The sequence below is a fragment of the Chaetodon auriga genome, chromosome 10 (genome assembly GCF_051107435.1).
Source record: "Chaetodon auriga isolate fChaAug3 chromosome 10, fChaAug3.hap1, whole genome shotgun sequence".
Classification (NCBI taxonomy): Eukaryota; Metazoa; Chordata; class Actinopteri; order Chaetodontiformes; family Chaetodontidae; genus Chaetodon; species Chaetodon auriga.
In genome coordinates this window covers 11,940,218-11,963,408 of record NC_135083.1, presented here as the reverse complement: position 1 = coordinate 11,963,408, position 23,191 = coordinate 11,940,218, and the positions used below count along the sequence as shown (strand labels likewise).

Below are 23,191 nucleotides of genomic sequence, written 5' to 3'. Positions count from 1 at the left end.
CCCAGCTAATGTTACCGCGGTGGATGCTGGAGGCTGCGACTGCGTCAAAGAGCACTTAAAACATGCTCAGCCACATTTCTGATCCCTCACCATGCCCCACTGCCCCTCCCTCCTCCATCCCCCCACGTTCCCCTAGGAAGAAAACTGGGCAACATCTGGCTGAGTTTATGAGAGAGAAAGAGAGAGAGAGAGAATTGGTAGACCATGAAAACTGGGGAGAATTCTTTCTTGGGCAGTGCGAGAGTCTATTGTTGTAGTTGCCATTAGTGGCGGTGAAACTTTAATCTTGTGAAAATACCCATTGTTGCACTCAAATTTACCAATAACATTGCCGATGTCAGTGTTCACATTATTGTCTTTCTGATAAAACACATGTTGCAGCTCTTGTGAAAACAACTTTTATTCAAACAACAGAAACAAGCTGACCACTGCAAAACACTGTGGAACAAGTCAAGGGTGAATAAAGTTACCCCCAAACTTTCACAGTCCTCACAGTCATGAAATCGCGCACACACACACACACACACACACACACACAGACACACGCACACGCTGTACAAAAACTGTACATATTAGGTAAGGGCCAGATGGAAACACTGTTACTATTGAATCGAAACACAATACTGTACGTTATCGTCAGCTCAACCTCCAGTACAGTGAAAAAAATAATGACACAGTGATTTAGAATGCAAGTCACTTCATTATAAACAGATTAGCCACTCAGATTCACAGGATCAATAAACAGACACCAAAATAATACATCGCTCATCAGCATAAGTCACACACAGCTGTTAAAACTTCAAAAAAAAAAAAAAGAGAAAAAGAGTGGCACTCGAAACGGTTTTGGACGTAGAAAAGCAAACAGAACATGATATCGGTCCATTAAACAAACGCACAGCAGGCTAAAAGAACACAAGGAGAAACGTATAAACAGATTGTTCTTAACAGTAAGCTGGCTGATTTGAGGTCAGCGATGTTTCCTTCCCTGTTAATAAGGGTCCTGATTTTTTTGAGAAGGTGCAAGCTGATCCTCAACCTGTTTTTGTGGTGCATCTTTAAGCCTGAATTTGCCTTTTCCTGCTGATCTCCCCACAGGACGTGAGAGATAGTCAAACAAATGCGTAACTAGGGCGGTTTAGTGGGTCGTCCCACGTCAGTAATTTGTTACAGCAGACAGGGTTGTCTCCTTTGGCACAGTACATTAAGAAGGTCTCTGTGGATTGTGGATTTTGAGGTCCATGTTGTGATATTTACAGAAGTTTGCTATTTAGCTGCAGATGTAAACACATTCATGCCATCATAAACCAGTCCAGGATTGGCATGGGTTTACTGCTAGTTCCACTGGCTCAGCTTAGCCACACTGGTAGTCGACAGTGGTGGAGTGATTGTCGGTTGATGTGAAGCCAGAACTCTGTAGCACCGCAGTACTGTAAAATGAATCCAGCTCCCAGTCAATTGAAAACAGCTAGGGAAATGAAGGCAGTGGACTGCTTGCCAGTACCTTGAAGCTGCACACTGATGACTGATGCTCTGGTGAGGGACATTCACCCACGATGGCCTTAGGTCCTCAGTGGGCCACTGCATTTGTCAGTGAGGGTGGCATTCATTGGTAAGATGGACGTGGCGGGTCCTGTCGTGTGTATCTGTTTATACATACGTCTGTCGGTGGCGATGGTGGGAAGGTGCAGGCCGGTTGAGTGTGCATGCTTGCAGTTGAAGCTCTTGAACCTCTTGGTACCTGGCTCCACGAGCAGCTGTGGAAAAAAACATTGAGAAAAAATAATCAGAATGAGAGGACAACCGCAAAAAATGAAAAACAAATGCTACAACCCACACAGGGATATGAAAGATGCATCGTTTAGCCAAGGATCTTAAGTTGTTTTTAATTTCCTCCGTCGTCTCCCAAAAGGTTACATCATACAATTACATTGTTTGGTAATGGACAAAGGGAACTCACATCCAGTGTAGCTATTCTGTCTTTTTCTTTGCTTTAGGTTGACCATTTTCTTCCTCTAACTGTCTGGCGAGCCTCCAGAGCTCCTTAAGAATGCTCTAAATGCAGTTGGCAGCGGCCCAAACATCAAGTGCTCATTAATAAAAAGAAAGGAACAAAAAAAAAAAAAAACTCTGTTGGAATGTGTCTGTTATTCAGGCCGCACAGCAGTCAGCAACAACTCACTTCTTTCCTGAGGGTTCGGTTGTGAAAAAAAAAGGAAAACAATGATGTATGTCTAGCTCGCTGGGGGCGCCTCATTGGCTGAGCAAACAGGCCCCAAAATAACTACCAATCACTGAAGCCGTTATCATCAGTCACTCACAGATGGCATAGTGAAAGAACTTAAATGCAAACTTTGCATGGAGGAGACCAGACACGTTCACAGGTGAAGTCAGGGAATATGTTGTGATAGAGACGATTTGAGCTGCGTGGTGACCCCCAAATTCTTGAGCATAAGGGGATAATGCATATTTAATGGAATCTTAGGTTAGTGTGTGTTGTGTATAAAGAGGAATGTCAAATCAGGCTGCTCACACTCTTCCTGTCTCCCTCTGATTGGCTGCCAGGCAGAGAAAGACCATCCATTACAGGCAGGAGTAAATAAACATGCACGGCAATTAAAGTGCCATCATTTGTTATGCAACACAGAGCGTGTGTGTGTGTGTGTGTGTGTGTGTGTGTGTGTATGTGTGCACATAAGCCCGCTTGCTTGTAAGTGTGGTCAAATGTGTGTCTGTGCATGCTTGTGTGTGTGTGTGAACTTGTGTACATGTGTTGGACGCCACTCTCGGGTTTCTTTGCCGTCGTCTGCACTTAAATTAATGATTCGGGGGCCAGAGAATCAACAAATATGGCCCCCGGCAGGGCATAATGGAGAGCACGACCTGCCTGTGGATGTGTTTGAAGAGCGCTCCTCTTTCTTCTCTGTCAACACCTCACTACCTCCACACAACAGACGCATTCACCACACAAACTCACGTGTGACGCCCGCGTTCATGTTGTTAATGAGGAAGCGTGTGTCGCTATGTGGTCACGAATGTGTGTACGCTTATCGGCCTATGATTATTTTACGTGTCAGCGTGTTGCGGCGGAGTGTTAAAATCATCTGGAATTTTATGTTCCCGAGTGTAAGTCGTGCGTTTGTGGTCATGAATATGCCCGCTTTAGAAACATGTGACAAAGCAAAGCACATTATATCAGCCAGGAAAGCTACAACCACACTGGATAATTCAGTGAGCTCAAATGGCTCCGACAGGCTGCTTAAAGCCGTTTCGGCCCAAAGGTCATTGTCCACAATTTTCTGCATCATCAGCTTCTAAAGACAGCAAGAAAAGCCAGCTACATGCACAGTATTCTGCAGTGCACATGGAGAGTATTTTTCACAAGTTCCACACTAGGTAATTGATGCAAAGAAATGTTTGAAACGAGCAGAATATGACTGAAAACTTGTTTGTGCTCCTTCTTGCAATGGACGTTTTCCAGCGCTGGAATGACCCTTGGTATAAAATACCTGCAGATAATTCTTTAGGCAGCAATTCACAAGAGAGGACATTTGACACACAGTCATAAACACACATGGAGATTCCATTTATCCAACACACTGGAAGATGTGAGGCAGTCTGGCTGCTTACGGACTGTATGGGTAGGAAAGTGATAAATTGCATTGTAAGATCCAAACCGTGACCTGAATCTTCACGGGAACGGCTACTGGTAAAACTAACATTAACACTTGACAGCCACTCCAACAGATCAGATGCAACCCTCCCATCATCACCGTGAACCACTTCACTTAATGTAGGTTTTAGTGAAGGGGAAAATGTGCTAATGGCTTTCTTCACACACACACATGGGTGCACGTATTTCTGTGTTTCTTTTGAGGTTTGTTTTAGATCATCAGACTACAGCCATTTCAATGCTGGCAGAATAAAATTTCCCTCTTGCAGCACTCAGCCATCATCTCTCTCTAACTCAAATCAGCCATTCCTATCTTCTACTCCCTGCGTAACCCTCATCCTCCTCCCCACTCCTCCACTCTCAGCGTGCTTGATGGTGGGATCAGACGGGGTGAACACTTTCTCATATTAATACTGGTTTAGCCAGCGTCTGGAGTCAGGAAAATGATTGACTTATCAAAATTTGCGAATGCCCTCTTCAGAAACAGAGAGCTAGTTCAGTTGAAAAACCATTTATACTGCCTGGCAGCCCTGTGTTAATTAGAAAGCCTTCATATTGTGAACAGTAGTGTGTACGCACATACACAACATATCAGATCAAAGTTCCTGCAAGTGCATACAGGATCTAAATGAGGCTGTAAGGCCTTTTTTTTTGTTAGCCTGCCTATATTTCTCCCAAAAACCCACTCTTTCTATCCAACTGTCTGTCTTTGTCCTGAGGATACAGTATCAAGCCTGAGAGTCTGCGCCTGAGTCTCTTCATGTCTTTAAGTGCTGCTGATATAAACTGCTATTAAATGAATCCTTGCAGAGTTTGGAACCATCAATGTTAAAGTGATGTGCTTTCACCCAGAATTACCCTGTGGTCGGTGTCCTTCCACCCCCCTAAATTGCCTCACCTCACCAGGACAGATGTAAAACAAGCCATTCGGTGGTATGAAGGGACAGATACTAGGACATACAGGCAGAGAGAAGTGACAACTAGTGATTGAGCTGACTTTGCTGATTGAGCTGTCACACATATTTCTTTTTGTTGAGATACTCTGTGAATGCAGGCCTGGTGTGCGACCACGGAAAAGATCATCTTTCTGGTAGGATGGTCTATTCACCGTTGGAAAAGAAGGTCAGAAGAGAAGCAATTTTGACAAAATGCCTTGCAGTTAAAGCAAATCATTGCCCTTATCAGATGTCTGATTTATTGAACGCAGTGCATGAATGTAATGGAGATTCAACATGCTAAAAAAGACACCATACTGGTAATTCATACTAGCAATTCACATTTGATTCACTTCTTATTCATTGATCTGAGGTTGCAGGTTCCCATGAGCTAAAAACTGAGATTATGTATTAGATGGGTAAAAAAAAACAAAAAAAGATCTGCACGCACATTCCCAGCCAATCATTCTGAAACCATAACCCTTTAAAACGCTGAAAAAATATGGTCTACATCAAGCTGTCCCAGGAAGACAGAACATCTCTGCAACAATTGCTTCAAGAGTTTGCTCTTTCTTCCCTACATTTCTCCTTTTTCTCCCTCTCTCGTTCTTTTTTTCTGCCTGACTTTTACAACTTCCTCCTGGTTGGGGCTGCAGCTCTAACCCAAACAAAACTCCATTTTTTAGTTATTGGCCCTCATGGCATGTAATGGAGAATCAAGCTAATTATCCCTACAGCTGTTTTCACTTGCTTTTTATGTAAGCAATACCTGGCTGATCCAGAGAGCAACAGTGAGGCCCTTCTTAGCGCTCCAGGCCTCCAGGCCGGCTGGAATTAGAGCAAAATGCCAGGTTTTCCTCCCCCCCGATACTGCCCGTGTGTACCCCTGCACCCATCTCCCAGCGCACTACCCAACCCAACCAAAGCCCTGCCTGACACAACCCCCTGCAGACCCAGAGCTTCCATTTCCACTCCCTCATGCAGCTCTTAAAACTCCCCCTTTGATGTTAAACAAAGCTGTTCTTCAACAGTTAATATGGATCTGTATGACAAGTGCTCATTTTCTTCCACTGATGGTCCCTGGCAATTAATAAAGGAGGTGAGCTCGGGTGTGGCTCGGATTAAATTGTAACCGTCTCGAGCTGTCACAGGACTAGAAAGAGAGTGAGTGCAAATAGGAAGAGGGAGGGAAAGAAAGACAGAGAGGTAAAGACGGGAGAGTGGGAAAGAGGGGGGTAAAGAGTGAAAGAAAACAATCCCTCAAAGGCTAATTACATAATTTCCTTCATCTGAGCAAACACATGCTGGGTAAAAGCAAGTGTGAGCAAGCCTCACAGATGCCAGGCAAAGAGGTGCTGAGGAGACCTTCTAACAGTCTACAGCTCCTCTGTAGCAGTGGACAGCCTGTGCCACAGAGGCAACATTATCTGCACTGTTTGTTGCTTTTGTGTGACTCACATCCAAAACCTCTCTATTGATTCTCCCCTTTCCAGCAATCTCAGGATAAAGTGGTAAACAATTGCTGGTGCAATGTTTCCCTCACTACAGTTCATTCCTGACTGCAGCCAGAAATCTGTTCAGCCCAAACACCACTAGGTGGAGTTGACTGTTGATGAAAAAAAAAAAAAAAAAAAAATCTCATGTATCAAACTCATTAAAGTCCTACAGAGCGGCAGCGTGCATCTGTAAGTGAGTCACATGCCATTTCTGAGAGCTTGATTCTTGTTAAAACACTAGCGTGCATCGACTCCAGTGCCTCCGCAAATTGACATCTGGTTTGATATTAACAGAGACAGAGAGGGAGAAAGACAGAGGGAGACACTGGTAGCAATTTTAAGACTTCTATTATTTCAGCTAAATTATAGTTAAGACTCTGCCAGCTACAAAAAGTAAAAGAGCAATCCCTCCCTTGAACCTTCTCCCTCTCCCATTTTCTCTCTTTTTTTTGTCTCTAATCCTGTGAGGAATGATGGAGGGCTCTCTGTGGAATGGTGGTGAGTTTCCCCGAGTCCAGCAAAGGTGTGCCAATGTACAAATGATACGGGTGGAATCTGCACCACCTACTCTTCATGTGGACGTTGTTTTGACATATTTCGCCCACACAGAGACAAGTACCCCTGCACACACACATGCATGTGCACAATATGCTTGCGTAAAAAGCGCAACATGTGCACAATTGTTGAAATTCATGCGCACAAATGCAAAGGCACAAGCGTCAGAATGGGAGATTGAAAAACTGTTATGGGCAGGTCACGTTCAAATATTCGTTTATCACTTAAAAGCCCCAAGGTGAAAAAGCAACTATGTTAATAAAAGTGCATAATGTTCATGCAAGTCTAAAACACAGGTTTGCGCAACAACAATAAAAGGTGCATGGAATTCTCTCTGCTCCCAAATTCCTCACCCCTTCTCCTCCCCCACTCTGTCTCTCTTGATCTGTCTCTCTTAGCGCTCCGAAGTGCCTCTGATTAATCTCACTCATTTACTCCTTCAAGCTTTTTTTTTTTTTTTTTATCTTATCACCGGATTCCTTCTCTTTTCCTCTCTCGTTCTGAGAACAGTATGAGCGGCAGTGCTGAGGTTATTGAGAGAAATGCTGAGAGCTCTACAGTGGGCCAACAGCATGTGTGAGTGCCTGTGTATGCAACCCAGGATTGCATCTATTTTTCATAGTACCAATAGTGCTTGGACCCTGGTGGGCTTGTGTCCCATAACAACACCTTGATCTGGAGCTAAACCTCGAAGTGAAGCAGCAGCGGCCCATCAGAACCCAGACCGACGAGCCCTGAACGCGCCTGCATCCTGACACCAGCACAGGCCCAGCCAGGCAGGGGAGACAAGTGAAACCCGAGTCCACATTAAAGCACCTCCATCAGGTAGGAGATCAGGGGAGGCCTCCATGCTCTCAGTGTCTGCGGGGGTCCGGGCCTCTGAGGTCCTATCTCACCTCCATCTGGAAAGAGAATCTGAGGGTAGTGTGATGATCCGATAAGAGGCCATGCCGACTGACACGGTAACAGCCTCTCACCCCCATTTGCAAAACCGTAGTGGATGCAAGCCTAACTGTGCTGCACTCTCATGCGGGTATGGGAGGGAGGGTGGAAGGCTTGGTGTGGGTGGGGGGGTGTGGGTGCATGGTGGCATTCGCTTTGCTTTGAAGGTTTGACCCAGTACCCTGAAATGTGTGTACAGGCGCTACGCTTGCAGAAACAAGTTTATAGTGTAAAGTTCAAACATTAAGACCTTCCCTTGTGCTTTCTTTGCTCTCAATGCATTGAAATGCGAGCATATACACACACAAATGTGGGAAAAAGACATGACGGACATGATGTCATAATTCATATTTGTGTTTTATGAGGGAGGAAAGTTTCCATGCAGGAGATACAGTGTGGGCTGGAGTCAAGACCTCATTCCCAAAAGATGGAAAAGAAGGACAGAGAGCCAGAGAACCGGTGGAAGGCCTACTCTGCACAAACCGCAATGCTACAGAAACATATCTTTATTCATAGAAGTGTTTCATCGCTGCTGTCTTTCTTCCGTTTCAGATTTGTGTTTGCTTGTGAGCATACTGCAAAAATATGACTGGTTCATTCAAGCAGCCACTCCTCTGTTGTTTTCTATGGTGCTATTAATGCTCCACCCTCCTCTTGATGTCTTCTCAAGATGAGACCAACTCCACTGACCCATCAGTCCTCACTCCTGACCCAACTCGTTGTTTCCTCTCTCGCTGCCCACAGACTCACAGTTTCTCCATCTGTTTTTTATTGCCCATAGTTCAGTTCTCTCTCTTAACTGATTTGCCCTTCTACCAATCCAGGCTGAGGACATCTTTCTTCCTGATCTGTGTTTCTACAGTATAAAAACTGATTTCTAGAAGCTGAGTCTGAACACACAAACCTGACAGAAAACAGACAAGAAAACACTGCACCTCACATTTAATAAAGTCCAGCCTGACTGGTGTAACGCGCTGGAATAAGAAAAAGGCTGATGACTGAGCTTCGTCTTGGCCATGGCAATAGAGATTTTTGGACATGAGCCTAATATGTAAGTAGACCAGGGAGCTAAGTCTGTGTGTGTGTGTGTGTGTGTGTGTGTGTGTGTGTGTGTGTGTGTGTGTGTGTGTGTGTGCCTGCTACAAATGGGCACAGAGACAATAAAGCTGGAGCTTTGGATTTGAAATGGTTTGGTTTGGTATGATTTGGTCATCTCACGTCTATTTAGGATCACTTGAACCAGTTAAGCAAATAAATGTGATCCTTCAGATCTCAATCTGCTCTGAAGGAAAAACAGGCTCACCTTTACATAGGTGTGTGTTGGTGCGTGTATCTGCCCCTGCACGTGTGTGTTTGCCTATGAATCTGTATCTATGTGTGTGTCTGAGTGTGGGACACTTGTGTCAACAAAATCTGATAATAATGTCTATTCAGTAGCTACAAGTATTTGAGGTAGACAAGTTCAGACAGAGATTTACACAGTCAGCTAAGATTTGTGTTTGGTCATCAAACATTAGAGGCAGTGGCCATCCAACGTTAACAATGTGCTCATTTATTCATCCATCCCACTTGGACGAGGGATTGAGTGTGGATTGACTCTGGGATTGATTTTGTTTTGTGGTTCATTCTCTCTTTAGTGTGCATGTGCACATCACAGCTATGCTCGGCCTATTTTACTGCTATTAATTAAACCAAATGCAAAACGTGTCCACGTGGATTGGAGACGGAGTGACAAAGTCGAGGCTGATGTCAAGTGGAGTGAGTGTGTTTGTGCTAGCGCAGCTGCACTGTGGTGCTTAATACTATTTAAGTCCGGTCTCAGGAAGAACCAATCATGTTGTTGGCCAAGTCTGTTTGGTGCTCCTGGGGTCAGAGTAGCCTCAGGACATGAGACACATAGGATACATGTGGGGATAAAAGGGTGGGCTTTCACATTGCCTGGTGGTCTGCGAGTGATCTCTACCTCAGTGTGACCTGTGTGTCAGTGGATGAGAGAAAAGGGGTGAACGAACACTTAAAAAATATGCAAAACAGCTACTTTTAAAATGACTAATTCTGAGCATTACTCTCTCAGAGGTGAGATGAAGTGCAGGCAATGAAATAGCTCAAATTTCTAGAGAGACAGTAAAGAAAACAGGAGTTTAATGATGATATGTTCCTGGTTTACCAGTAGATTCCTTCAATAAATGTATGTTTATGTGTGGTAGGTACACCAGGCTGTGGGGTCCCACTGCCAGCAGGCATACTCTGGGGCAATGAGAGGAGTGGGAAGGGGATAATCAGGAAAGTGGTATGGGGGAATTTCTTTTTTTTTTTTTTTTTTTTTGGGGGGGGGGGGGGTAACCCCCTGATAACCCCCTTTTGTAGCCTTGGGCTGAAGAGATGGGCTGTGTGGGGCAGTTTGGGCGAGATAGAGAGAAGGGGAGAGAGAGACAGGGTGAAACGAACCTAATAGAAGAAACACATATTTAAGTGAAAAATAGTTAAGATATCTGAGCCAGTTATGATTCCTGAGACGACTCTGAACCATAAAAGGCCTCTGGAACGCTAAACCCCTACACATGTAAATTGTTCACGATGACTAAAACCACCGACACTCCTCATGCAGCCATCTTGAACCTTTAACAACCTTCTGGAGCGCTCTGAACGACACTGTGGAGGGCTCTGCCAGTGAAACTTAAAGGGAGATCCTGTGGATCGTAAATATGCATCGTAGGAAGTGACAGAGGTTTGGCTCTCTGCGCAGATAGAAAGTAAATAATCCTCATTAGTTCTGACAAAGCGACTCATAGTTTTGTGATATTTACTGCCAAAACACGCTGTACCCATTAAATAAGCACTGATAGAGCCATCCACACTGACAGCGCTAAGGCTTGCACTTAACATTTAGTCCTGCTGTGGGACTAATGCAGCAGGTTGTGATGCACTGGCTAGGCAAATACTCTTTGTTATGATAGCCACAGATGATATAGAGTGGAGCTGGGACTGCAGTGTATGTAAACCTGTCCTCACTCTGTTTGTGAATGTCTGCGATGTGGCATATTGATGTGCTGGCTAAGTTAGGGATCAGTTTTCAACTCTGGTTCATTTGACTCAGATAACTAAAACTCATGATGTGCTGTTCCAAACATCTCACTGATATCAGGACAGAAAAACAGATCCTAATATTTCACACTAAAACGAGCTGTGAAAATGTGATTTAGTGAAGTACGAGCAGACTTCCAGAAACTCATAACATTTGCAGGATGAAATGTCGAGGTGTGTGTGTTTGTGTATGTCTGTGTGCGAACTTAGTCCATTTTGTCTGGGTGGTGCTGGGAATAGTATCGGCTTAAGGCTGAAAGAATTCAGGCCTCCCAAGCAAGGTCATGTGCTGATGTTTAGTAGGAGCTTTCTCAGGTCACAGACTGTGACTTTCAACCATCACTCACATTACCCCACATCTTTGAGTAGTTCTGTTTAACCGGCATACCCCACATCTCTCCCCCAGTTTGCTGTAATGACAGGTGACAGCCCTCTCAATCCACATACATAGTTGAAGGAGAAGTCAACCCAAATAGTTGCTAGACATGAAATGGACATCGCCTCGTAGATTTGGTAGCCTATGGGAACTTTAGGTAGGGCAGATATTTGTCTAATTTGGAATTCCTGGAAAGCATTCCCAGTGATAATATTTCAGAGCAACAAATAAATACGTAAGTACAGAAAAATGGTTTCTGGTCTGAGATTCATTCATTCACACTTGAGGCTAAAATACATAGCTAATAATGAATATTATATGATACAAAGCAGTTGGTCAGTGCGCTCAAACCCAAACGACGGGTTCAAAAGTCTTAAAACAATACTCACATAACCATATGAATGTTGAAACAAGTTTTGCTGGCTGTGTTCATTCCTCTTGTTCATACAGCCTGTTTTAAGAGGTTTCTTCCTAATGTGTTTTCTGTGTAACTGAAGGGGGGCAAAATCCACAGTCCTCACAAGTGCATTCCAAGGTTCAGCTGAAGCTAATATGAGCCTTCAGCAGTCTGAGGAACACAAAAAGTGGGAATGTCCCAAAGTCTTTTTAGGACAGTGCTTTATGTTTCTGAGCTACGATTGATGGCTAGTAACAAAAAGAATAAAAATTGTGTTAAAAAGACTTCTTACTGAAGATTATTGAAGTCGTCTTTACTTCAGCTCAACTTATTTTTGGACTTAAAACAGCCAGTATGAACAGGAGGAATGATTAAAGCATGCAAAACCTGTTTTGATGTTAATATGGGTGCCTGACTATTGTTTCAAGACAGACTTGAGCAATTGTAAACCTGTATCTGGATACACAAGCCAGCTGAGTGGTAAATGTGCCCAGTGGTGGTTAAGCAAACAGGGATTGCTCCCTGAGGTGTCCTGGCCCAACTGTACCCGCTACTTATCTTGGCATCACCTCTGCTGCACTCTGTATAACAATGCTCCACACCACACTCCTGATTCCTACTCTTTTGGTCTAAGAAACGTCACCATTTCTCTCCCCTGTCCCTTCATCTACACCATCACTGTTGCCATCCCATTAGGTCTGCAGAATGGAGCATTTACCATAGTACAGCTCACTGCAATAAATTATCATCAGCCCCTGTGACTGCCGGTACACATGTACAGCGCTTGTGCTACATGGCTAGTGTTTCACAGGCATCATAATTGCATTGTGTCTCTCTCCACCTGGACTCTGACACATGTTCAACAGCTCAGACAGGCACGCCCATCCTAACACACTAAAGTGAAGGGAGAGCGAGACGTTGCACTTCCCTCGTCTCTCCTTTTAAGAGTAATAAACAGACGCTATATGTCATTTCTCACATACATGAATATACTCCCTCGTTCATGAACAGACACAAACATGCAAGAATAACGGAAATGTCAGGTGTATCATTGCATCAGGTCCAATTTCACCTCCTAGAAAAAGGGATGTAATGATAAAGGACAATAAGCAAGAAGTTTGATTCCACACCTACCTCTACACATCTGTCCTTTAGCAAGAGCATGGGTAGCCTTGGCTTTGACTAAGTGGCTTTTTGTCTCCAGCTACAACTCAATGCAATGGCTTCCGCGGTAAATATTACAGAAAATCCCCTCCAATTTAAGATATATGTACCCTTACAAGCACATTCATAGCACATGTAAGGAGGCAGCAAATGACAAAGACAGAACAAGACGGGGAGAATAAGCGAGAGAGAACAAGAGACGGAGACACAAACAAGCAGTGGTGTTTAAAAAAAAAATGAGTGTAATAACAGTGGTTAAGGCCTGCTCTTTCATTGACTAAATCTGGCCGGGGCTATTTCACACTGTAGGAATCTCCTGTCGACCAGATCAAAGGCTCGCCCTGAGACAGGGCTCGTACAGAGCACAGGGAACAGGTGACAGCTCCGACACACACGGAGGCATTTACACACGCACACACAAACCCTCTATCACCAGCAGCACACACGCACATACACACATATTTGATTGAACACACAGTGAGATCAGAAAAGCAGAGAGTGACAGCTCCTTTGTGTCTAGATGAGCCTGTGGGGAAGCCTTTCTGAGAAGCCCATACGTCTATCATCTGAGCTTCAAAAACCACTTAAAGAGACTCAATACAGGCTACACACGCACAAACACATACTCCAAGTATGCAGCGGGTATGACAAAGTACATTCAGGCTTTACAAGTATGAGCGTGACATGTACCATATGAGTAGAACATTGATGAGACTAACATATGCACAGTGGACATCTAGCTTCGAATGGTATAGGAAGCATGTGGGACTGAAGTGCAGCCTTATGATGGATAGATCTAATATAGAATGGGCCATATCCAGAGGGGGTGAACATAAGGCTATGTCATCACTGGCCCATCTCTCTCCATACCTTCCATCACTTTTCACTCCCTCCCATAAACAGCAGGATGGGGGATACTGTAACTCCCACACACAAGGACACACAAACACACACACAAGGACACATACACTTGCAGAAAAACATGCAGGGATTCAGGCGTGTGCGCGCACAGACCGACTCTCTTTAATTGCAGTGGAGTCCAGACGCGCACACAAATGCATGCATGCATATACACAATAACATTTTCACAAAGAGAAATTAATCCCGGGTGGTCTCAGACGCAGCAATGTTTCCACTTGAGAAGGCTCTGGTTTTGAAATCACGCGATCCAGTACAGAGTGGGTTCAAACTGCATTCATACACACGCCTGCACACACACACACACACACACACGCACGCACACGCACACAACTGTCGAGTGATTTCCATGGAATAGAATAAAAGAGAAATAAATGTGTACAGTAGAGCATGGAGACAGAATATATGACTGCAGGGCTTCTGCTGTACACCCAACATCACACACCCCACCCTCTGTCTCTGCTTTTCAGCCCCAGCCCATATCAAGCTAAGATGCTGAATGTTTAACATGGGAAGGTCCCACCTTAAACAAGGCCATTATGGCCAATAGCTTTCGCTGTTTTCATAGAATATGAGAAGATTACACAGCACTATGACAGGCCAATTACGTCCCTCACTAAAACACACCTCTGCACCAACAACTCTCTAATGATGATGGCTTAAACGTTTTCACCAATAGAGCCCTTTCAGCTGCCCTGGCAGTCACACACAAACATACTCTGCTGGTATGGTTAAATACACACACATATAGGTACACGCACACATACACAGGCACAGATGCTGACGGAGTCAAATTGAATCCTTGTGTTAAGTGCATAGAGCATCCCTCCACACCACAAAGGGCTGTCTGTTTTTGTGTGCTTGAGTGTGTGTGTGTGTGTGTGTGTGTGTGTGTGTGTGTGTGTGTGTGTGTGTGTGTGTGCCATCCCTACGGGCCAACTTCTGCAATCAGGTCAAGGATTGCTTAGTATTGGACCTGAGGAAGAAAGAGAGGGAGACTGAGACAGACTAGAAGTGCCAGCCTACCTCTCACATCTTCTCAACATCCTTTCTCCATCCCCCTCTGCACTCAAACCTGTGTCACCTCTGACCCAGGTCCAATTCACTACTGTCATTATGCAATTAACACCAATTAAGTCATTTGGCTGTAAGAATGTGTGTGTGTGTGTGTGTGTGTGTCTGCGTGTATGTACGTGCATGCTTGTGTGTGCTTGTGTTAAGTATGTGGATGTGTGCGTTAAGTATGTGGATGTGTGTACGCGCGCATGATAGGGCAATTACAGCAGCACAAGGGAGCCTTTTGGAAGCGGAGAGCACTGCAATCAACCAATCAGCCTTCAGATGGCTTTGACATGAAAAGAGAGCGTGGCCCCTGCTAACCCCGGGGGTCAGCCCCAATTTACTCTATTTACCCACTCAGGAATGACTCTCTGTGTGTGAAAGAAGGAGACAGAGAGGGAGGGAGAGGGAGTGATGAATAGGTATGGAAATATCTAAGTTAGTGAGTGGGAGCGAAATAGAAAAACGGGGCGAAGGGAGAGAGCAGAGGGATGAGAAGCCTTGGCGTTGTCGGGCAGGTGAATTGTGCTGGGTAGGAGGGTGTGTGTGGGGGGGGGGGTTGAGCGGAGAGAAGGGGATGTGGAGAGAGGCCTTCAGGTTGTGTTTGCAAAGCTAAAAGGGCAGCAGTTGGAGCCCATTTGCTAACAATTTCCCCTTGGAGAGTGGCTCTACACACACACACTCCACACACACTTTTCCTATTCTATGGAGCACAGATGAGGAAAGACAACTTTACACTTGGCTGGAGCTGCTAAACAGTGAGATGCTCCATCATGATAATAGAGCCGTGTCTTCTAAACAAAATGTAAAAAATTGCTAATACAACAGCAAGAGATTATTAGATTATGCCAGTTTCTGTCGGTTGTTTGGATCCACCCTGTTTATAAAACCAATCCTTTTGCATGTTTTGCATGTTTTATCCAATTAAGCTCAAATTCTATATACAAATACAAATCATATTTACATTACAGCTGACCGTTTTCCATGTGATATAAACGTTCTATGGAAATAAGCTTGTAAATACTTGAAACGTGCTACAGACAGGTGATCCATCTGTGAACAATATCTTTTCTTTTTTCTTTTTTTTTTTGGCAAGTTGCATTAATGATTTCAATGTATTTGGATGCAAAGGCCAATTTGGAAATTCTACTTGGTGATGCATTCAAGAGTCAGCTGCCAACGGCGGTTAAATTCATGTGCTATGCTGTCAGAATATTAAACTCAAAAGACAAACAAAAAGCACACAAAGAGGCTGTAAAACGGTAATGCAAATGTGTCTGCTCTGACATCTGTCCCAGTGAGAAGAGTGCTTAAAACAATCACTGAAGTAGCATTGCATTATCATGCAACTCTGACAAAAAACACAGATACAGTAGATCTTCTATCTTAGGCAAGTATTAAGTCCTGTAGGTTTAAATGAGCTGGCTCTCAATGGAAATCCATAGACGAAGAAAGACTGTTTCTTTGGTCTAAAATTTGACACTAGTTCACCTGTAATGATTTTACAATTGAAAAAGACACCGTTTGTGTAGTTTTCCCTACAGAATAAACCAACCTGCTGATCAATAGCCCAGCTGTGAGGTCTGGTGCCAGGGCTGGGCTGCGGAGCAGTGAGTAAAGTACAACAGGACCAGTCAGCCCCTCATCACACCAAACAACCTCCTGGCTACAGAACAAGGGAAGGAAGAAAAACCAGAAACAGGCAGAGAAACTTAAAGAGAAAAGAAAAGAGAAGTAAACACAGATGCTCAGTATTTCCAGTGCTCCTGGTCAATAATATCACATATCTGACGAGAGGGACGCAGGTTATTCTATATCTATCGTGTGTGTGTGAGTGCGTGCATGTACATGTGTGTGTGTGTGTGTGTGTATCAGAGCAAAACTGTCCTGCTCCAGGGGTCTTAGATGTGGACTATAATCAGGACCACATGACTCTGCTACAGGAAGTCCTCCAGCAAAGGACAGGAAGCAGGAACACAAGGACCACATCATTAGTCTCGCTAGTCCCAAACCCCACAGCCAATAGGAGCCTTGGACAGAGTGTGAATAGGCGTGGTTGGTGGTGTGTCCACAAGTGTGCAAAAATGCTATACATTTGTATGTGTGTGTGGAGCCTGCAGGCTGGTATTAATGACTTATTTGTTTACTGAGTGTAATGAATCCAGGTTGTGTGTGTGCTTAGCAGAGTAAGAGCAAAACTCTGGAGCGGTGTTGGGCCTGCAGCCAGAAAACTGAGGCTAAATAACTACAATACACACACACACACACACACACACACACACACACACGTATACACACAGAGAGATCCCCAGACAGTGAAGACAAATGAGAAACAAATGGTTCCATTGTATGGTATATACCTTGTCTCCCCTTCTCTCTGTCTTATGATGGCGCAGTGAGAGAGCAGTTTTGAAAATGGTTCGTCCAAATATCCTGCACGCACACACACACACACACACACACACACACACACACACACACTCACACACACACACACACACGCACACACACGCACACACACGCACACACACGCACACACCTCTCCAACCAACAGCCCTCCTACCACATTCTCACCGCCCCTTCCTCCTCTGTTCTGCAACCCATCAAGACTAAAGAGGCTAATTTCTGTCGATGGCTTACAGGTGGCCAGTGCAAGGTGAACCACATCCACTCTGCTGGCCGGCAAACACACACACACACACACAATCACACACACAGACACACACACATACACACTAACACTTTGAAAAAGTTCATGCCTCTAACCAACTCTTTTATAAACCCAATGCCAAACATCAAAGGGAGAAACACACCTTAACACACCTCAAAGGCACCACAGACACACTGTTATGCATATGTGCAAACACACACACACAAACACATGCACACACCCACACACTAAAACATCCAAACTCAAACATATGCACACTCGTAAACCTTAAAGCATGAAGGATTTCCAACAAATGGTTTGAGGGTCAATCCTAGGCCTGGGACTATCTCATGTTTCCAAACAGAGGAAAAACCTTCCAGTGCTTTCATAAAAATCTCGTAACTGTTAGAAATGTTTAAGTTCCTCAAAGACCATTGCACTGATGCAAAAAAAGTTATCAGCATCAATCTCAAAATGAGACTTTGAACCTTATCTTTTATCCTGGAAAGTTGCCTTTTGGAAATAGAAATTCTTCAGCTGACAACAACAATCGAGTGAGTGTGAGGCGACTGTTACAAATGACAGCAATATTATATGGAATGAGGTTCGCTCCAGCTCTCAGCTTTGTGTAATTCAGTTCCCACAATTTGCCCATTACTTCTGAAATTTCATCATTCTTCCAACTTAGCACATGTCAAATTCAATATGCGTGTGCTGCATCAGCCAGAGCCTATCGTGACACACAGACATGCATTAACACACACAAGGGTGCACAGAGTTAGACGCAATCCTTAATGTATCTGAGCTGAATGACACTGTGAAAAATATAAATGTTTATTAGGGCAATGCAAGTCTTCTACCTGAAGACAGGTGACCTGCTGCAATTTCTCAGGCTGTTCATTTAATGCTGTATGTATCATTCACTCTCTCGCACCAGATCCACTTTCTTTGATGTCCATCTGTCTCTCTCAGTCATCTTATGAAGGTTAAGAAGCATGTCGCTAAATTACAACGCCGGGCTCAAAGTATTACACTCGTTCCAACCAGTAGAGGTGCTTGTGTGCTGTGTCTGTATGTGTGTGTGTGTGTGTGTGTGTGTGTGTGTGTGTGTGTGTGTGTGTACTTCTGCACATGTAGATTGGATTGCAGCTCTTTGAAGCCATGCCCTTGCCTTCATTAAACACAGTCCCAGAGCCTGGAACAGCTTTCTGGGAATGTGTCGATAGCTCACACAGACACACACGCACACACTGCAGTGCCAGTAAAAATGACCAGCTCTCTTTGAAGCCTGTGTCACCGTGCAAAGTGATAAGATGAAAGCTGATCATCCCCCTCAAACAATCTTGCAAAAGCTCAAGTGAACACGGTGCCGACAAGCCTGCACCTAGGCCAGGAGGGCCTGACGGGTGCCAAGCTAACTGCTACATGCCACACTTATCAGTTGCTATCTGATCGGACAGCGATTGTGAGCTGCCACTTGGCAATTATAGATTAAAAATGGACAAGCTCTTCTGACAAAAAAAGTTGCTTTGAAGTTCTTTGGCACACACGGATTCCAGATCCAACTCTGACAAACAGGTAAACGGGTGAGATTGAAAGAATGTGTAAGATTGAAAATCAGTGTACACAAATATTTTTATTTGTGTGTGTGTGTGTGTGTGTGTGTGTGTGTGTGGATGGATATGTACTACCTATGTTGTGGGGACATAAATTTGTTTACACATTCACAATGTGGGGACTTGTCTTCCTTACGGGGACAAAATGCAATTTCCCATAATGTAAATCATTAAATTTTATAGTGAAGACTTGGTTAAGGGTTGTGTGTATGTGTGTGTGTTATTTGCATATCATGATTTTAAGATGGGAACAGATTTACACTGATTATACTACAACCACCAAAGATTACACACCCGACACATAATGACCACATTTTTTTCAGTCCAGACAATCAGAAACAAACATATACTGAACAACCGAGTAAATAAAAAAAAAGAGAACACAATAAACTTTAATTTACAACACTTCATCTTATCTGTAATTTATCTGTAAAAGGCAAAGAGAGAGAAAACGCTAAATTTGGACATTCACCATGCCAAATCTTACTGTGACCTTAGCAACAATCATAATGTGTGTTCCCTCCTTTGCTAATGCCCAGCAAGCCTGACACCACAGAGCGCAATCCTGGCACTCACGCACAAACACAAAAATGCAAAACAGGGAACAGAGAGAGGACAAAAAAGATTGGGAGCGGGAAAAAAACATAAGAGAAAAAAGAAAAGATACAGTGAAAGTAAGGAGGGGTAATCCCTCTTCTCTCCCTGTAGAGGCCTGCAGGCAGTGATGGAATGGCCTGCTCACACGCATTTAAACAGAGGCTTATCCCACCACTTTGATACACCTCTCTATAATTGCCTGTGTACATTTCTGTGTGTATGTTTAGAATGTATGTGTGTGTATGTGTCCGTGTAAGTGTACAATGTTGTCTTGTCTGTCAGTCTTGCTCATTACGCTTAATCCCCGGGATGACACTCCCAATCCTCTCTGTCAACCTGGGCCTTTGCAGCGGCACTCAGGCGAGGAACTGGGTTTAGCACTTGCTCACTCTCTCCACACACACACACACACACACACACACACACACACACACACACACACACACACACACACACACACACACACACAAATGCATATGCACTTGTCAGGCAACACCAAAGCTGGTCACAAAGAGAAGAAAGCATTTTTGCCTGGCAAGAAAAGCAAACAACTATCCCACATCTGTATGTGTGTGTGAGAATGTGAGAGAGGGAGTGAGAGAAAGAAAGAGGGAAAGACACACACACACACACTCACACACACACACTTGCACTTCAGACACAAAGAAAGAGGAAATCAAGCAACACTTCCTGTGTTTGGAAATTTAAAACTGCCACAAAGTGATGATAGAGAATGAGTACAAGGAGGCTTACACCGATCACTGAACAGCAACACAGTTTGAAACCCACAGAAATATCTATAGCTATTCATTACTCTGCTGACTCCCCCTTTTTTCCTCCCATCTCTCCCCAGTTCTGTCCTCTCTCCCTCTCATCTCTCCCCATTTTTCTTTCCACCAAAAAGGGAATCCGAGAAATGTCCACAAAGCATCTTTCACCAGTTGTTAATACTGTTTCTGCTTTGCCATGATAAAGTCACGGTATGTTGCCTCATTCCACCCACCCACACACACTCACACACACATATACAACAAAGGTGGACCTCAAGCATGCAGGCATATAAACATGCACTTGCTTGAAGTTATTTTGTAGTGCGAGGATCAAGTCACACAAGCCATCGGAACAGCCTGAAAACTCAAAATTCTGAATTTCTGGCTGCTTGGTCCAAAATACACAAAATTTAATCAGTCTCCCCCCTCGCTCTCTGACATCAGAGCATCAGATGATAATTTGTGTGTGTGTTTTGTGCTAGGATGAGGCAGAGATAGCCCTGACTGAGCTGACATAACAGCTGACATCACTGATAAAACTTTTGGCCTGTGATCTCAGCGTGTGTGTGGTGCCGGACTCACCAGTTGGCAGCAACAACTCAGATCTGGCAACCGCTTAGCTGATCTGGCAATTACTGGCCCCTGTTGACCCCTGATATTGAGGGGAAATATGCTCTCAGTAGGTGGCGTGTGTGTGTGTTACACTTCAAAAATCCTCCTTCAAGATCAATGAGGCCTATCAGTACGAGCATGATGCTGACCAGTGTATGTGGACTTTACTGCTGCACAGAGGCAGTATTTTGTGATGCCTTTTCAAAAGCCAAAGTTATTCTAATTGCTGTTTTGAGGGAGCAAACGGAATGGGAAGAAAGGTGAGACAGAAACGAGACTTGGGCGAGAAAAGAGACAAAAAAGGCATTCATCTGTGGATGGCCTGTTTCCAAGTTCAAAGGGACAGGGCTTGTCTTTATGTGTAAATGTGTAAAATGCAAGGGAGTTATTCCTTTGAACATGCACACACACACACACACACACACACACACACATACACTCATGTGCACACAGACAAACATACACACAAACAAATTATGGCTAAGCCTGGTTATTACCTAAGCAAACAGAGTGAGTCTGAATGGAATGCCTGCTGTGAGACACACCAGTTCCAGACACAAAGCCTTGCGTTACAACAGGGAAACAGACACACACACACACACACACACACACACACACCCACGCAGACAGTTTTGAAGCGCACACACTTTACACACAAACACTGTCTGAGAGAAATAACTATGTGTATATGTAATTAGAAGGCAAAAACAAAGCAAACACATGTTTGGGTCTTGTTCTCTGGCCTGCACTTCAGTTCATTTGCACTGTGGTGCAGAAGGTTCTGCTAAGCCATTGTTTTTGGTGCTGCTAAACACATGGTGTCTTGCTGGAGTGGCAGGAGGTTCAAGTTGGCCGTGGATGAACAAGCTCGTGTGTGTGTGTATGTGTGTGTGCGTGATGTGTGTGCATGTGTCAGTTGGCGGGGGAATATTATTAGCATAGGGCAATAAATACTGTAAATACAGGTTTTATCGAGCAGAGATTGTTTGGATCCTATTCCCCAAAAGATTTCTGTTTTTCTTTTGTGTTGACCCAAACACAAGTTCACACACTCACACATGCACACATGTTGCTTGCCAGCAGACAAGCTTTATGGGGTAGGAGCTGTCGCTAATTAGGAGCTATGTTTCACAGCTAAGAGGTATTTGTCACATTTTTGGTGCCTGTTCACAAATTCTTCTTCTGAAATACATCAGAAGAAAATTCAACCATAGCATCCAATCAGTTGCAAAACATCCGTCTAATGAAACTGATGTCAAACTCCACATGAAAAAATTGCTCTGATTCACCTATTATTGAGTATTTGCTGAATAATTACTTTGCACAGCCACCATTTATGGAGAGAGATTAAAACAGAAAGAAAGAGAGGGAGGGGGCAGAGAGAAAGAATGTGGCCGAGAGAGAGCGGACGGCTGAGAAATTAAATTGAGACGCAGAAGAGAAAGACAGATTGCGTCTGCTCTGGAATGCCATCTTTACGATCTGTCTGTGAGAGAGCTAGCGAAATTGAACTCAGGTGTAGTGTGATCCTGAAAAAGCCATTTCCCCATTAGGGCTATGGAATCTCACATAAACAAATTACACAAATACTTTCTCTACAAAGGAGAGGGTGAGTTTTCTCTAACGGTGCAGTGAAACCTGAGCGGAGCCTTGTTTATGTGTGTGACAGAGTGTTTACATTGTCCTCCGCTCCCATCCCTTCAGACGGGGAGAACGCCAGGCCTCCGACAGCTCTACTCCTGTCACACTACCTGTCTGTCTTTGGGGTTTCTGTTATGGAGAACATGTGCTGGGTCTGTGTGTGTGTGTGAGTGGGAAATGCCAACCAGTGCTCTGTCCTCATTACAACCAGCTTAAGCACTCAAGAGTGATGAGTTCAAGGATGGAAGGAAAGGTAGGAAGCCAAGGAAGAGAGAAGAAAAACAATGACTAATGGCCATGACTCTGAACTGCCTGTGATTATGACTCCGATGTAACATCACGCACTCGTCACACACATGACAAAGCCTTCTAACCTTTAATTTATCCAGTAAGTTTATTAAAACCCTGCCTCACCTCTCCAGCTGTATTGTTCTGGGTGACTCAAGCGCCAGTTGCACCAAATACACTCCCCAACCATTTCATTCACGTCGTCTTGTGGATTGATTCCACCTCATTCAAAACAGCACTCCGATGGTAATTTCAGGATGAGGGTGAGATTGAGCTTTCATTCAGCGGGTACAGATTTTTGCCTTTTCATGTTCGCATAACTGCACAGCGAACGATAACAAGCACCATCTGCTTGGCCGTCGTTGAGAACAAGGACAGGGTAAATAAAAAGTTTGATAAAAAACACAGATCAATTTCAACT

At 44.1% G+C, this 23,191-nt stretch overlaps 1 protein-coding gene across 5 annotated transcripts in view; it reads right to left on the bottom strand.

Moving 5' to 3' along the window:
• Positions 1-384: 384 nt before the first annotated feature.
• LOC143327080 (ERC protein 2-like) overlaps positions 385-23,191 on the bottom strand; it is a 144,420-nt gene continuing 121,613 nt past the window's right edge. For all 5 annotated transcript variants that reach the window (XM_076741233.1, XM_076741234.1, XM_076741235.1 and 2 more), the window contains one exon: positions 385-1,754. The gene's annotated coding sequence lies outside the window, so the exon portion shown is untranslated. The remainder of the gene's footprint in view (positions 1,755-23,191) is intronic.